General features: G+C 48.2%; 15 non-coding genes across 15 annotated transcripts; 5 read left to right on the forward strand and 10 right to left on the reverse strand.

The window, feature by feature from the left end:
- Positions 1-653: 653 nt before the first annotated feature.
- On the reverse strand, positions 654-817 carry LOC148738590 (U1 spliceosomal RNA). Its single transcript, XR_015998160.1, has one exon. It is a non-coding gene; the product is annotated as a U1 spliceosomal RNA (small nuclear RNA).
- Positions 818-1,028: 211 nt separating this feature from the next.
- On the reverse strand, positions 1,029-1,220 carry LOC148738591 (U2 spliceosomal RNA). Its single transcript, XR_015997510.1, has one exon. It is a non-coding gene; the product is annotated as a U2 spliceosomal RNA (small nuclear RNA).
- Positions 1,221-1,689: 469 nt separating this feature from the next.
- Positions 1,690-1,808, forward strand: LOC148738592 (5S ribosomal RNA). Its single transcript, XR_015998009.1, has one exon. It is a non-coding gene; the product is annotated as a 5S ribosomal RNA (ribosomal RNA).
- A 971-nt stretch (positions 1,809-2,779) lies between these two features.
- Positions 2,780-2,943, reverse strand: LOC148738593 (U1 spliceosomal RNA). The gene has a single exon (XR_015998172.1). It is a non-coding gene; the product is annotated as a U1 spliceosomal RNA (small nuclear RNA).
- Positions 2,944-3,154: 211 nt separating this feature from the next.
- Positions 3,155-3,346, reverse strand: LOC148738594 (U2 spliceosomal RNA). Its single transcript, XR_015997511.1, has one exon. It is a non-coding gene; the product is annotated as a U2 spliceosomal RNA (small nuclear RNA).
- A 469-nt stretch (positions 3,347-3,815) lies between these two features.
- On the forward strand, positions 3,816-3,934 carry LOC148738595 (5S ribosomal RNA). Its single transcript, XR_015998010.1, has one exon. It is a non-coding gene; the product is annotated as a 5S ribosomal RNA (ribosomal RNA).
- A 971-nt stretch (positions 3,935-4,905) lies between these two features.
- On the reverse strand, positions 4,906-5,069 carry LOC148738596 (U1 spliceosomal RNA). Its single transcript, XR_015998183.1, has one exon. It is a non-coding gene; the product is annotated as a U1 spliceosomal RNA (small nuclear RNA).
- A 211-nt stretch (positions 5,070-5,280) lies between these two features.
- LOC148738597 (U2 spliceosomal RNA) lies at positions 5,281-5,472 on the reverse strand. Its single transcript, XR_015997512.1, has one exon. It is a non-coding gene; the product is annotated as a U2 spliceosomal RNA (small nuclear RNA).
- A 469-nt stretch (positions 5,473-5,941) lies between these two features.
- Positions 5,942-6,060, forward strand: LOC148738598 (5S ribosomal RNA). Its single transcript, XR_015998011.1, has one exon. It is a non-coding gene; the product is annotated as a 5S ribosomal RNA (ribosomal RNA).
- Positions 6,061-7,031: 971 nt separating this feature from the next.
- Positions 7,032-7,195, reverse strand: LOC148738599 (U1 spliceosomal RNA). Its single transcript, XR_015997920.1, has one exon. It is a non-coding gene; the product is annotated as a U1 spliceosomal RNA (small nuclear RNA).
- A 5,814-nt stretch (positions 7,196-13,009) lies between these two features.
- Positions 13,010-13,201, reverse strand: LOC148738600 (U2 spliceosomal RNA). The gene has a single exon (XR_015997514.1). It is a non-coding gene; the product is annotated as a U2 spliceosomal RNA (small nuclear RNA).
- Positions 13,202-13,670: 469 nt separating this feature from the next.
- LOC148738601 (5S ribosomal RNA) lies at positions 13,671-13,789 on the forward strand. The gene has a single exon (XR_015998012.1). It is a non-coding gene; the product is annotated as a 5S ribosomal RNA (ribosomal RNA).
- Positions 13,790-14,760: 971 nt separating this feature from the next.
- On the reverse strand, positions 14,761-14,924 carry LOC148738602 (U1 spliceosomal RNA). Its single transcript, XR_015998194.1, has one exon. It is a non-coding gene; the product is annotated as a U1 spliceosomal RNA (small nuclear RNA).
- A 211-nt stretch (positions 14,925-15,135) lies between these two features.
- On the reverse strand, positions 15,136-15,327 carry LOC148738603 (U2 spliceosomal RNA). The gene has a single exon (XR_015997515.1). It is a non-coding gene; the product is annotated as a U2 spliceosomal RNA (small nuclear RNA).
- A 469-nt stretch (positions 15,328-15,796) lies between these two features.
- On the forward strand, positions 15,797-15,915 carry LOC148738604 (5S ribosomal RNA). The gene has a single exon (XR_015998013.1). It is a non-coding gene; the product is annotated as a 5S ribosomal RNA (ribosomal RNA).
- Positions 15,916-16,109: the final 194 nt, after the last annotated feature.

Below are 16,109 nucleotides of genomic sequence, written 5' to 3' on the forward strand. Positions count from 1 at the left end.
TTCAAGGCCTCAAGACATGTCAAAACATTCCCACGATTAATAGAGGCGGATGGATTCAAAGTGACTGAAACGAAGCGAAGCGGCAACAGGTTCCACATTTTTACTTACTCGTCTGCCTCTTTGTTTGCTCGCTCGCTGGAACGAACGTTCCCTCCTCTCGCTCGCTCGCAATAAGAAATACATGACAACAAAACCTCGCCTGCCACAGGTATGGTTGACAATGTACTCACGTTTCTAAAACAAATGCTTTTCTTGCCCATGTATCGTTCGTTCTTTGCTTAGTCCATCCGTCGGTTAGTTAGTCAGTCACTCCTCCGCTTGGTTTCCTCTCCTTTTCTTTCGCAAACAAACGAACAAAATAATGCAGAAAGCACACACATCTATCTACAACAGCTCTACTCACATCCTCACAAAAACTCACCTTCATTTACAATCACTTCTATTCCTCCAAATCTCTCTGCCAACACGCAGGCCACTTCTGTCTGTCTCTCTTTCTTTCCATGGCTTTTTGCTTTCTTTTTCCCTTGCTGCTCTTCTTCTCTCTTCATTCCAGTTCCAGTTCCAGTTCACCCTGTTTAACGGTCAACTCCAAAATCAAGATCAATTCATTAGTCAGTCAGGGGTTAAGGGCAAGATATTTTACATCAGCTTTTCGGGGACGAGCGCGAACGCAGGTCCCCACTACCAGAAATTATACGCTCGAGTTACCCACATTTGGGGTAATCGCAAGGGTCAACCCAGTCCAAGTGCAATGAAAGGGCCTCGCCTTGAGAGGACTGCCTCCTTGATCACAGTACCTCCCGCGTCAGGTAAGTATGCCTGAAAGGCATACGCTTGCCGTGGTAAAACTCTCCCTCACCTATGTCCTTGTGGTACTGCTTTGCACGCTTCAAATCAGCCAGTGTCAGTTGCCGCCTTGGCCCGTCATGTCTTTTTCCGCCTTCCCTTTGGAGCTGCAGGGCTCCTGTGCACAGAAGAGAATGCTATAGTCATTATTTTTCCTTTCATTAAATGTGTCTTCCCCAAAAGGGAAGTGGGCCACACTCGGAGGTAGTGCTATACCGAGGCAACCCGTGGCTGGGACGAGGCAAGCCTCTTTTCCACAGCCCAGTTCCAAAAATCAGTTTAATATATGAGCTACTCAATGAGCAGCGTATCAGATATTAAGCTGATAAGAACAGATACTACACTTGATCTTAGCCAAAAGGCCGAGAAGCGATACCCACCAATACCCTCAATCAAGGGGGTGGTAGAGGGATCCTTCCCACAGTATATGGTGGATAGTAGCAGGTAGCCCCCAGAAGCCCTTGCGAGTCCCAAAAACGGACCCAGTGGCTCATCGGTTGGTAATCTTCTCATTGTAACTTTAAGACGCCAGCCACATACACTTAACTAACAAGATGGTGTTCTTTAGAATATTTACCAAACTTGATTTATCTCTATACTCCCCCCCCCCACCCCACCCCCAGTGAGATATATTGCCTCAAATGGACGCTTCTCAAGATGTGCGCGGGCTCTAGGAGATGACGTTTGGCTTAGGGTCTAGGCTACCAAATTTAGGGTTAGGGTAACGATTTTGGGGTTAGGGTTAGGGTAACGATGTTGGGGTTTAGGGTTAGAGTAACCAAATTAGGGCTAGTACAGATCAAACATAACCGATAACCAGCCAAATTTCAGCTGTTTTCCCTTGTCTACGACCATACCACAGGGAAAGCACCGGTTCTCGTCCGATCACCGAAGTTAAGCCCTGTCGGGCGGGGTTAGTACTTGGATGGGTGACCGCCTGGGAATACCCCGTGTTGTAGGCTTCATTTTTTCCTTTGCTTACTCTCTCAACGTTTTATCCGGGTAAACCGCTTCCGATACTCACGGCGTCCCGTAGACGAGTGAGGAGTAAAAGAAAAACTAACATAACAGGGAGGAGAGAAATCATTTTGCCACAACTTGCCGAGCTTGTGGCCAAAATCATTTCCCAATGCAAGAGAGCGAGCAAACGAAGGAGCGATGGCGCGCGCTCGAGATCTCAACACATTGTTGTGACAAATTCCACATTTGTACGTGACATCGAATCATTCGCACGCTCCCACGAATCACAAATAGGAAAACACGCACACTTTTACAGCACTTTCAAGGCCTCAAGACATGTCAAAACATTCCCACGATTAATAGAGGCGGATGGATTCAAAGTGACTGAAACGAAGCGAAGCGGCAACAGGTTCCACATTTTTACTTACTCGTCTGCCTCTTTGTTTGCTCGCTCGCTGGAACGAACGTTCCCTCCTCTCGCTCGCTCGCAATAAGAAATACATGACAACAAAACCTCGCCTGCCACAGGTATGGTTGACAATGTACTCACGTTTCTAAAACAAATGCTTTTCTTGCCCATGTATCGTTCGTTCTTTGCTTAGTCCATCCGTCGGTTAGTTAGTCAGTCACTCCTCCGCTTGGTTTCCTCTCCTTTTCTTTCGCAAACAAACGAACAAAATAATGCAGAAAGCACACACATCTATCTACAACAGCTCTACTCACATCCTCACAAAAACTCACCTTCATTTACAATCACTTCTATTCCTCCAAATCTCTCTGCCAACACGCAGGCCACTTCTGTCTGTCTCTCTTTCTTTCCATGGCTTTTTGCTTTCTTTTTCCCTTGCTGCTCTTCTTCTCTCTTCATTCCAGTTCCAGTTCCAGTTCACCCTGTTTAACGGTCAACTCCAAAATCAAGATCAATTCATTAGTCAGTCAGGGGTTAAGGGCAAGATATTTTACATCAGCTTTTCGGGGACGAGCGCGAACGCAGGTCCCCACTACCAGAAATTATACGCTCGAGTTACCCACATTTGGGGTAATCGCAAGGGTCAACCCAGTCCAAGTGCAATGAAAGGGCCTCGCCTTGAGAGGACTGCCTCCTTGATCACAGTACCTCCCGCGTCAGGTAAGTATGCCTGAAAGGCATACGCTTGCCGTGGTAAAACTCTCCCTCACCTATGTCCTTGTGGTACTGCTTTGCACGCTTCAAATCAGCCAGTGTCAGTTGCCGCCTTGGCCCGTCATGTCTTTTTCCGCCTTCCCTTTGGAGCTGCAGGGCTCCTGTGCACAGAAGAGAATGCTATAGTCATTATTTTTCCTTTCATTAAATGTGTCTTCCCCAAAAGGGAAGTGGGCCACACTCGGAGGTAGTGCTATACCGAGGCAACCCGTGGCTGGGACGAGGCAAGCCTCTTTTCCACAGCCCAGTTCCAAAAATCAGTTTAATATATGAGCTACTCAATGAGCAGCGTATCAGATATTAAGCTGATAAGAACAGATACTACACTTGATCTTAGCCAAAAGGCCGAGAAGCGATACCCACCAATACCCTCAATCAAGGGGGTGGTAGAGGGATCCTTCCCACAGTATATGGTGGATAGTAGCAGGTAGCCCCCAGAAGCCCTTGCGAGTCCCAAAAACGGACCCAGTGGCTCATCGGTTGGTAATCTTCTCATTGTAACTTTAAGACGCCAGCCACATACACTTAACTAACAAGATGGTGTTCTTTAGAATATTTACCAAACTTGATTTATCTCTATACTCCCCCCCCCCACCCCACCCCCAGTGAGATATATTGCCTCAAATGGACGCTTCTCAAGATGTGCGCGGGCTCTAGGAGATGACGTTTGGCTTAGGGTCTAGGCTACCAAATTTAGGGTTAGGGTAACGATTTTGGGGTTAGGGTTAGGGTAACGATGTTGGGGTTTAGGGTTAGAGTAACCAAATTAGGGCTAGTACAGATCAAACATAACCGATAACCAGCCAAATTTCAGCTGTTTTCCCTTGTCTACGACCATACCACAGGGAAAGCACCGGTTCTCGTCCGATCACCGAAGTTAAGCCCTGTCGGGCGGGGTTAGTACTTGGATGGGTGACCGCCTGGGAATACCCCGTGTTGTAGGCTTCATTTTTTCCTTTGCTTACTCTCTCAACGTTTTATCCGGGTAAACCGCTTCCGATACTCACGGCGTCCCGTAGACGAGTGAGGAGTAAAAGAAAAACTAACATAACAGGGAGGAGAGAAATCATTTTGCCACAACTTGCCGAGCTTGTGGCCAAAATCATTTCCCAATGCAAGAGAGCGAGCAAACGAAGGAGCGATGGCGCGCGCTCGAGATCTCAACACATTGTTGTGACAAATTCCACATTTGTACGTGACATCGAATCATTCGCACGCTCCCACGAATCACAAATAGGAAAACACGCACACTTTTACAGCACTTTCAAGGCCTCAAGACATGTCAAAACATTCCCACGATTAATAGAGGCGGATGGATTCAAAGTGACTGAAACGAAGCGAAGCGGCAACAGGTTCCACATTTTTACTTACTCGTCTGCCTCTTTGTTTGCTCGCTCGCTGGAACGAACGTTCCCTCCTCTCGCTCGCTCGCAATAAGAAATACATGACAACAAAACCTCGCCTGCCACAGGTATGGTTGACAATGTACTCACGTTTCTAAAACAAATGCTTTTCTTGCCCATGTATCGTTCGTTCTTTGCTTAGTCCATCCGTCGGTTAGTTAGTCAGTCACTCCTCCGCTTGGTTTCCTCTCCTTTTCTTTCGCAAACAAACGAACAAAATAATGCAGAAAGCACACACATCTATCTACAACAGCTCTACTCACATCCTCACAAAAACTCACCTTCATTTACAATCACTTCTATTCCTCCAAATCTCTCTGCCAACACGCAGGCCACTTCTGTCTGTCTCTCTTTCTTTCCATGGCTTTTTGCTTTCTTTTTCCCTTGCTGCTCTTCTTCTCTCTTCATTCCAGTTCCAGTTCCAGTTCACCCTGTTTAACGGTCAACTCCAAAATCAAGATCAATTCATTAGTCAGTCAGGGGTTAAGGGCAAGATATTTTACATCAGCTTTTCGGGGACGAGCGCGAACGCAGGTCCCCACTACCAGAAATTATACGCTCGAGTTACCCACATTTGGGGTAATCGCAAGGGTCAACCCAGTCCAAGTGCAATGAAAGGGCCTCGCCTTGAGAGGACTGCCTCCTTGATCACAGTACCTCCCGCGTCAGGTAAGTATGCCTGAAAGGCATACGCTTGCCGTGGTAAAACTCTCCCTCACCTATGTCCTTGTGGTACTGCTTTGCACGCTTCAAATCAGCCAGTGTCAGTTGCCGCCTTGGCCCGTCATGTCTTTTTCCGCCTTCCCTTTGGAGCTGCAGGGCTCCTGTGCACAGAAGAGAATGCTATAGTCATTATTTTTCCTTTCATTAAATGTGTCTTCCCCAAAAGGGAAGTGGGCCACACTCGGAGGTAGTGCTATACCGAGGCAACCCGTGGCTGGGACGAGGCAAGCCTCTTTTCCACAGCCCAGTTCCAAAAATCAGTTTAATATATGAGCTACTCAATGAGCAGCGTATCAGATATTAAGCTGATAAGAACAGATACTACACTTGATCTTAGCCAAAAGGCCGAGAAGCGATACCCACCAATACCCTCAATCAAGGGGGTGGTAGAGGGATCCTTCCCACAGTATATGGTGGATAGTAGCAGGTAGCCCCCAGAAGCCCTTGCGAGTCCCAAAAACGGACCCAGTGGCTCATCGGTTGGTAATCTTCTCATTGTAACTTTAAGACGCCAGCCACATACACTTAACTAACAAGATGGTGTTCTTTAGAATATTTACCAAACTTGATTTATCTCTATACTCCCCCCCCCCACCCCACCCCCAGTGAGATATATTGCCTCAAATGGACGCTTCTCAAGATGTGCGCGGGCTCTAGGAGATGACGTTTGGCTTAGGGTCTAGGCTACCAAATTTAGGGTTAGGGTAACGATTTTGGGGTTAGGGTTAGGGTAACGATGTTGGGGTTTAGGGTTAGAGTAACCAAATTAGGGCTAGTACAGATCAAACATAACCGATAACCAGCCAAATTTCAGCTGTTTTCCCTTGTCTACGACCATACCACAGGGAAAGCACCGGTTCTCGTCCGATCACCGAAGTTAAGCCCTGTCGGGCGGGGTTAGTACTTGGATGGGTGACCGCCTGGGAATACCCCGTGTTGTAGGCTTCATTTTTTCCTTTGCTTACTCTCTCAACGTTTTATCCGGGTAAACCGCTTCCGATACTCACGGCGTCCCGTAGACGAGTGAGGAGTAAAAGAAAAACTAACATAACAGGGAGGAGAGAAATCATTTTGCCACAACTTGCCGAGCTTGTGGCCAAAATCATTTCCCAATGCAAGAGAGCGAGCAAACGAAGGAGCGATGGCGCGCGCTCGAGATCTCAACACATTGTTGTGACAAATTCCACATTTGTACGTGACATCGAATCATTCGCACGCTCCCACGAATCACAAATAGGAAAACACGCACACTTTTACAGCACTTTCAAGGCCTCAAGACATGTCAAAACATTCCCACGATTAATAGAGGCGGATGGATTCAAAGTGACTGAAACGAAGCGAAGCGGCAACAGGTTCCACATTTTTACTTACTCGTCTGCCTCTTTGTTTGCTCGCTCGCTGGAACGAACGTTCCCTCCTCTCGCTCGCTCGCAATAAGAAATACATGACAACAAAACCTCGCCTGCCACAGGTATGGTTGACAATGTACTCACGTTTCTAAAACAAATGCTTTTCTTGCCCATGTATCGTTCGTTCTTTGCTTAGTCCATCCGTCGGTTAGTTAGTCAGTCACTCCTCCGCTTGGTTTCCTCTCCTTTTCTTTCGCAAACAAACGAACAAAATAATGCAGAAAGCACACACATCTATCTACAACAGCTCTACTCACATCCTCACAAAAACTCACCTTCATTTACAATCACTTCTATTCCTCCAAATCTCTCTGCCAACACGCAGGCCACTTCTGTCTGTCTCTCTTTCTTTCCATGGCTTTTTGCTTTCTTTTTCCCTTGCTGCTCTTCTTCTCTCTTCATTCCAGTTCCAGTTCCAGTTCACCCTGTTTAACGGTCAACTCCAAAATCAAGATCAATTCATTAGTCAGTCAGGGGTTAAGGGCAAGATATTTTACATCAGCTTTTCGGGGACGAGCGCGAACGCAGGTCCCCACTACCAGAAATTATACGCTCGAGTTACCCACATTTGGGGTAATCGCAAGGGTCAACCCAGTCCAAGTGCAATGAAAGGGCCTCGCCTTGAGAGGACTGCCTCCTTGATCACAGTACCTCCCGCGTCAGGTAAGTTTTTTTTATGTTTGAAGCGGACGGTCAGGCTCCCGTGAGGGCGGTGCAATGCCTGCCGACCATAATGTCAACTCCAACCCATGGCTAGAGTGCAAGGCCTTAGGGTTGGGACCGCAACAAACGAGGGACACCAGTCGCCAAACACGCTAGGGAATCGAACCCTACCTCCCTAAAAATTAACACACTCAACTCAACAACACTGATACAGTGAAACAAAACAGAACCCAGTGCAGTACACACAGTAAAGGAGACCAAGCACATGGGTACACAACGGAAACAAAAACCACTGTGCAGTACACCAATGAAGGAGACCCAGCATCAGTGGTACAAAGACACACTCAGTCAAGCAGGGATGAGACACACACACTCAAGCAAGCAGAGAGTACTAAAATGAAAAGACTAACTTCCCATCAACAACAGAAGCCACCGTGCCACGGGCACCCCACTGTCGATGAAAGAAGCGACGACGTCTACCCGACGTGAAGCGCCCGAAGAAAATGACGAGATGGAACTTCAAGCGGGACTTCACACGAGCGATGACATCCACAGCGCCAGGCCTAGCATTACGAAAACGAAAGTCATTACGAGATTGCCAGAGAAAGAACTTACAGAGGCTCAGAAGGTACACAAAGACATTAGGGGTGGTCCTCAACTCGTGAGAGTTGAGACCAAAGAGTACGTGACGGAGAAGCAGGACAGGGCACATCGGGGAGAAGACAAACAACAGGGACTGTAACCAAGAGAGAACACTTTGGGCAAGAGGGCAGTAAAAGAAGAGGTGTTCCAGTGATTCCACCGGAGCACCACAGAAACAAGGCAAAGGAACAGAGAGACCAAAGGAGGCCAGGCGCTGTGCGGTGTACAAGACGCCGTGCGCGATCTTCCAGTTGAGGTCGATGACGTGGTGATCCAGATGAAAAAGGGACAGGGAGCGCCACGTGGCAGGCCAGTCCAAATCCGGGTAGAGGATGTTAAATTTTGCAACGCAATGTGGTGGGACCATGTTCTCAGACAATAAGTAACGATAACAGAGGCGGGTGGACATATCAGAGACAGGGATGCATACTAGAGGAGTGGACGAGCCATAAACAAGTGAGTGTTTCACAGGGGAAAAGGAGCCGTTAAGACTCCTCCAGGCTAGTAACAGGGATTTGTAGAAGGGTGGTAAGGCCCTGGGGTCAAAAGAAAAAGGGCGGGAAAAAACATCCAAAGGGGGAACACCAAAACGAGATACAAAGCAGGAAGACAGAGAGACACACCAGCCAGAGGGAGAGGAAGCAAACCTCCTCACCCACTGACCAAGAAGAGCATAGACCTTATACTGAACATCGACGACAGAAAAACCACCAAAGACGGGGGATTGGATCATAGCAGAACGAGAAACAAGTTCACGTTTGCCAGACCAGAAAAATGAAAAGGCTAGAGAGGAGAGCTCCTTGCACACCCAGGGCGGCATGTGGATAAGGGAGGCCACATACCAAACCCTGGAGAGCGCAAGGGCGTTAATAACAAGGGCCTTACCATGAAAGGACAGAGAACGGGAACGCCAAGATCGGAGAACATGGTCCACCGCGTCGATCCGAGGGCGCCAGTTGTCTTCGTCAAGATTCCCAGGACCGATGTAGATGCCCAGGACCTTCAGCTTGGAAGACGACCAATCGAGCGGAACAGGAGGGTCAGGACGACCACTCCAGCCACCAAGCCAAAGGCCCTTGGACTTGGCCAGGTTGAGCTTGGAGCCAGATGCCCTTTCGAAAAGGGCAAAGGCTTCGAAGGCAGCTTTGATGGAATCGTCCGAAGTAAGCACCAGTGATGTATCGTCAGCGTATTGGACAATTGGGGAGATAGAACCAACACCAGGGAAAGAGATGCCCTGGATGCGAGGGTTAGAACGGAGGTTCACAGCAAACACCTCAGCAACCAGGACATACAGGAGGGGCGACAGGGGGCAACCCTGCCGGACCCCACGGGACAGATGAAAAAAGGAGGTAAGATGACCATTAACATTGACTGCACTCCTCACCTCACGATAGAAAAGCTCCACCCAACTGACGAAAGAGGGGCCGAACCCCATGGCTTTTAAGGTAGCAAGCATAAAGCCCCAGTCAACCCTGTCAAAGGCCTTCTCCTGGTCAAGGGAGAGAATGGCGACAGGGGAGCCGGAAGATGTTGCAAAGTCCACGACATCACGAAGGAGAGCGACATTTTCACCGATGTACCGCCCCGGAACTCCACATGTTTGGTCCTTGTTGACGATTAAGTGTATGACCTTTAAAAGTCGGCCGGCGATACATCGTGAGGCGATCTTATAATCTACATTCAGTAAGCTGATGGGTCTCCAATTGCGGGGGTCAAGACGATCCCCCTTTTTGAAAGATAAAGAGATAACACCACTGCGTTGAGACAGAGAGAGACGACCAGAAAGGAGACAGGAGTTAAGGACTGAGACAAGGTCTGAACCAAGAACATGCCAAAATTTTAAGTAGAATTCACACGGGAGGCCATCGAGACCAGGGGACTTACGACGGGCCATCCCGCGGAGAGCAAGTAAAGCCTCTTCTATGGTGATGATACCCTCACACAACGTAGCCTGGGCCCTAGAGAGTTTAGAGGTGAGATTCTCCAGGAGACCCGACCGGGCTTCCGAGTCGGTGGGAGAGGCTGTGAAAAGGTCTCTGTAGAAAGACGAGAAGGAACTACGAAGATCGGCAGAGGAAGAGACAATGGTGCCATCACTCTGTCTCAACGCAGATATATGTCGTTTGGCGGCCTGTTTACGCTCAAGGCGCAGGAAGTAGGAAGATGAGGTTTCGCCCTCCTCAACCCAACGGGCCCGAGAACGGACCTGGGCACCTTGGGCCAGCTGTCTGTCCATCGCCCCGAGCTCGGTAAGGGCAGCACGATATGGTTCTAAGCAGGACGTCATCCCCAAGTCAAGTTTAAACTTCAAATGATCAATAAGGCGGACGAGGATGTCCCGATTCGAAGATGCTACCTTAGATTTATCGGAGCAATAACTGATGGTAAGCCCTTTAATAAGTTTTTTCCCCCGGTCCCACCATTTCTCCAAAGATGGGAAGCGAGGGATGGACCGTCGCCAAGACGCCCAAGCGTCTTCAATTAGAGAGAGGTACTCAAGGTCCTCCAAGATGGACACATTAAGCTTCCAAAAACCAGGGCCAGGGGGGATGGCATCAGGTAGAGAGATAGTGACACTAACAGCGCGGTGATCAGAAAAAGGACAGACAAATACAGAGCAGGAAGAGACAGAAGAGACCCAAGCGTAAGGCACACCGAAAAGATCGATACGAGATGATAGACTGCCATCCCACCTGACCCAGGTGAAGCCAGGGGAGGAAGGGTGGAGATACCGCCAAATGTCAGTGACGCAGCACGCGTCAAAGAGATGACTGAGAGTGGAAGAGCTCTCACGGGAGTAATCGTAGGGGTCTGAGCCACGACGGTCCTGAGCACGGTTGAAAACGCAGTTGAAATCCCCCGCGAGGAGGGTAGGTATCAGAGGATCAATCTTAAGATGGAGATCATTAAGGAATAGGTCACGAGCAGGGTTGCGGTTAGGAGAGTATAAACATACCACACGAAAAACTTTGTCACAAAAAGAAAACTCACACTGAAGATAACGACCACTATCATCACACCAAGAATGAAGCAAAGACAAAGAAGAGCGATAAAGAACGATACAACCACAAGAGTGAATAGATCCAGGAGAAAAGACAGCCAAGTAACCAGAAGAAGAAAACCAGGAAGAACATTCAGCCTGCGTTACACAGTGGGTCTCCTGGAGACAGACGACATCTGGTCTCACAGGGAGAGACCGCAACCACTGTAGGAGACCGATCCGTTTGGATTGATCTCTGATACCATTGCAGTTTAAGGTAAGAATGGACAAAGCCATTAGAGAAAAGAGGAGAGTACCCATCATTTCTTTTTAGTGAGACTCTGACTAGTAGACAATCTAGTAGACGCCGCTAACATCTTGGGAATAGCATGCTGACCCGGAGTTTTCGTAGAGGATCTTTTTTTACGGGGGCTACGTGACCTGGAAGGACGCGGAGAATCAGTTGTTCCATCAGATGAGAGATCCGAAGCTGATCTCCTAAGAGGGATAGGGGTTTGGGCCATTTCCTCATCCACCTGGGAGACATCAGACCAGGGTGGAGGGAAAGGCTCAGCAGCAATACTTTGCAAGTTAACTAGACTAGTAGCAGTAGATGAAGTAGGGTCACCTCCTAAATTAATTGTACTAGTATTTTCACTATTATTATTACTATTGTTTGTGTTTGTATTTATACCATTGTTTGTACTAGTATTTGTACTAGTATTTATATTATTAATTATACTACTATTTATTTCATTAATTACTTCAGAACAAAGATCACCAGACTTAGACTGGTCAATACTTTCAACAAACTGATCCGGAACCACAGACCCACTAGCAACAGGGGCCTCCTTCTCGATCAAAAAACCACCCGAACTGATAATCTGACTAGGGGCGTCCCCCTCATCAATCAGCTCACAATTTCCAGAGGTATCCAGGCTGACAGGAAGAGCAGTTGCATCACCCCCAGGTGCAGCAACCTCGACAGCGTCAGCATTAGTGGGCTCTTGGGCAGCCGCAGCATGAACTTCACCACTAGAGACAGGCTGAGGAGCAGCCTGCTCAGAGTCTTGGTTTAGGCCCGAGGCAGCTGTAAAGCGGCCCCAAACCAGGGGACAGCTTCGGGAAAGGTGTCCGCTTTGATGACATCTAAAACATTTCCCTTTGTCCGGGCAAGAAGCGGACTTGTGCCCGACCGCCCGACAAATGTCGCAACGGAGGGGTTGTCCCTTGTACCACACCTTACATCGAATTCCATTGACAACAATGAATCTAGGAATTTCCTTACGGACCACCATACGGACCAAACGGGTCCCGGTGGACACAGTTGGTTTGGCTGACCATCTCTGGAAAGCGACATTCTTGACCTCCCCAAAGGGGCTAAGAGCAGTAGAGATTGCCTCCGACGGACCCTCGAAAGGGTACCAAAATATATTAACTAACGTGGTAGGAGGGGGGGGAGGTGGGGGCTTAATGACCTCACACCTTACCCCATTAATCATAACCACACCGACCTCTTCATAGTAAGCTTTAGCTTCTACATTATCAAACGTAACACGCGCAATGCGTCTCGGAATAGCCTGAACAGATACAACCTTATGCGGAGAATCTTCCACAAAAAAACCGTCAATAAGGCCAAACACATCCTGCGGGAGCATATCTGCCGGAAAATGCTCACAGCTGATGTCAACTGTCTTTGACAAAGACAGAACCATGATGAAAAAAGGAGAAAACAGGGCCAAAAGCGCCCAAAAAAAGGCCCACAAAGGGCTAACTAACCAAGTTGGAACCCGATCCAACGAACACGAAAGTGGATGGGTGACCAACAGAAAGAGAAAAAAGGAAAGACTGGCGTTCCCTCCCGGCAGGTACTTAGCACAGTCGGATGCAATTAAATAAGTTATACTCACAAAATCCGTGCCCACAAAGGATCGGAGGAACACCTACCAGAGTAGCGATGGAAAAAATCCCGCGTCAGGTAAGTATGCCTGAAAGGCATACGCTTGCCGTGGTAAAACTCTCCCTCACCTATGTCCTTGTGGTACTGCTTTGCACGCTTCAAATCAGCCAGTGTCAGTTGCCGCCTTGGCCCGTCATGTCTTTTTCCGCCTTCCCTTTGGAGCTGCAGGGCTCCTGTGCACAGAAGAGAATGCTATAGTCATTATTTTTCCTTTCATTAAATGTGTCTTCCCCAAAAGGGAAGTGGGCCACACTCGGAGGTAGTGCTATACCGAGGCAACCCGTGGCTGGGACGAGGCAAGCCTCTTTTCCACAGCCCAGTTCCAAAAATCAGTTTAATATATGAGCTACTCAATGAGCAGCGTATCAGATATTAAGCTGATAAGAACAGATACTACACTTGATCTTAGCCAAAAGGCCGAGAAGCGATACCCACCAATACCCTCAATCAAGGGGGTGGTAGAGGGATCCTTCCCACAGTATATGGTGGATAGTAGCAGGTAGCCCCCAGAAGCCCTTGCGAGTCCCAAAAACGGACCCAGTGGCTCATCGGTTGGTAATCTTCTCATTGTAACTTTAAGACGCCAGCCACATACACTTAACTAACAAGATGGTGTTCTTTAGAATATTTACCAAACTTGATTTATCTCTATACTCCCCCCCCCCACCCCACCCCCAGTGAGATATATTGCCTCAAATGGACGCTTCTCAAGATGTGCGCGGGCTCTAGGAGATGACGTTTGGCTTAGGGTCTAGGCTACCAAATTTAGGGTTAGGGTAACGATTTTGGGGTTAGGGTTAGGGTAACGATGTTGGGGTTTAGGGTTAGAGTAACCAAATTAGGGCTAGTACAGATCAAACATAACCGATAACCAGCCAAATTTCAGCTGTTTTCCCTTGTCTACGACCATACCACAGGGAAAGCACCGGTTCTCGTCCGATCACCGAAGTTAAGCCCTGTCGGGCGGGGTTAGTACTTGGATGGGTGACCGCCTGGGAATACCCCGTGTTGTAGGCTTCATTTTTTCCTTTGCTTACTCTCTCAACGTTTTATCCGGGTAAACCGCTTCCGATACTCACGGCGTCCCGTAGACGAGTGAGGAGTAAAAGAAAAACTAACATAACAGGGAGGAGAGAAATCATTTTGCCACAACTTGCCGAGCTTGTGGCCAAAATCATTTCCCAATGCAAGAGAGCGAGCAAACGAAGGAGCGATGGCGCGCGCTCGAGATCTCAACACATTGTTGTGACAAATTCCACATTTGTACGTGACATCGAATCATTCGCACGCTCCCACGAATCACAAATAGGAAAACACGCACACTTTTACAGCACTTTCAAGGCCTCAAGACATGTCAAAACATTCCCACGATTAATAGAGGCGGATGGATTCAAAGTGACTGAAACGAAGCGAAGCGGCAACAGGTTCCACATTTTTACTTACTCGTCTGCCTCTTTGTTTGCTCGCTCGCTGGAACGAACGTTCCCTCCTCTCGCTCGCTCGCAATAAGAAATACATGACAACAAAACCTCGCCTGCCACAGGTATGGTTGACAATGTACTCACGTTTCTAAAACAAATGCTTTTCTTGCCCATGTATCGTTCGTTCTTTGCTTAGTCCATCCGTCGGTTAGTTAGTCAGTCACTCCTCCGCTTGGTTTCCTCTCCTTTTCTTTCGCAAACAAACGAACAAAATAATGCAGAAAGCACACACATCTATCTACAACAGCTCTACTCACATCCTCACAAAAACTCACCTTCATTTACAATCACTTCTATTCCTCCAAATCTCTCTGCCAACACGCAGGCCACTTCTGTCTGTCTCTCTTTCTTTCCATGGCTTTTTGCTTTCTTTTTCCCTTGCTGCTCTTCTTCTCTCTTCATTCCAGTTCCAGTTCCAGTTCACCCTGTTTAACGGTCAACTCCAAAATCAAGATCAATTCATTAGTCAGTCAGGGGTTAAGGGCAAGATATTTTACATCAGCTTTTCGGGGACGAGCGCGAACGCAGGTCCCCACTACCAGAAATTATACGCTCGAGTTACCCACATTTGGGGTAATCGCAAGGGTCAACCCAGTCCAAGTGCAATGAAAGGGCCTCGCCTTGAGAGGACTGCCTCCTTGATCACAGTACCTCCCGCGTCAGGTAAGTATGCCTGAAAGGCATACGCTTGCCGTGGTAAAACTCTCCCTCACCTATGTCCTTGTGGTACTGCTTTGCACGCTTCAAATCAGCCAGTGTCAGTTGCCGCCTTGGCCCGTCATGTCTTTTTCCGCCTTCCCTTTGGAGCTGCAGGGCTCCTGTGCACAGAAGAGAATGCTATAGTCATTATTTTTCCTTTCATTAAATGTGTCTTCCCCAAAAGGGAAGTGGGCCACACTCGGAGGTAGTGCTATACCGAGGCAACCCGTGGCTGGGACGAGGCAAGCCTCTTTTCCACAGCCCAGTTCCAAAAATCAGTTTAATATATGAGCTACTCAATGAGCAGCGTATCAGATATTAAGCTGATAAGAACAGATACTACACTTGATCTTAGCCAAAAGGCCGAGAAGCGATACCCACCAATACCCTCAATCAAGGGGGTGGTAGAGGGATCCTTCCCACAGTATATGGTGGATAGTAGCAGGTAGCCCCCAGAAGCCCTTGCGAGTCCCAAAAACGGACCCAGTGGCTCATCGGTTGGTAATCTTCTCATTGTAACTTTAAGACGCCAGCCACATACACTTAACTAACAAGATGGTGTTCTTTAGAATATTTACCAAACTTGATTTATCTCTATACTCCCCCCCCCCACCCCACCCCCAGTGAGATATATTGCCTCAAATGGACGCTTCTCAAGATGTGCGCGGGCTCTAGGAGATGACGTTTGGCTTAGGGTCTAGGCTACCAAATTTAGGGTTAGGGTAACGATTTTGGGGTTAGGGTTAGGGTAACGATGTTGGGGTTTAGGGTTAGAGTAACCAAATTAGGGCTAGTACAGATCAAACATAACCGATAACCAGCCAAATTTCAGCTGTTTTCCCTTGTCTACGACCATACCACAGGGAAAGCACCGGTTCTCGTCCGATCACCGAAGTTAAGCCCTGTCGGGCGGGGTTAGTACTTGGATGGGTGACCGCCTGGGAATACCCCGTGTTGTAGGCTTCATTTTTTCCTTTGCTTACTCTCTCAACGTTTTATCCGGGTAAACCGCTTCCGATACTCACGGCGTCCCGTAGACGAGTGAGGAGTAAAAGAAAAACTAACATAACAGGGAGGAGAGAAATCATTTTGCCACAACTTGCCGAGCTTGTGGCCAAAATCATTTCCCAATGCAAGAGAGCGAGCAAACGAAGGAG

Source organism: Stylophora pistillata, chromosome 2 (genome assembly GCF_964205215.1).
Source record: "Stylophora pistillata chromosome 2, jaStyPist1.2, whole genome shotgun sequence".
Lineage (NCBI taxonomy): Eukaryota > Metazoa > Cnidaria > Anthozoa > Scleractinia > Pocilloporidae > Stylophora > Stylophora pistillata.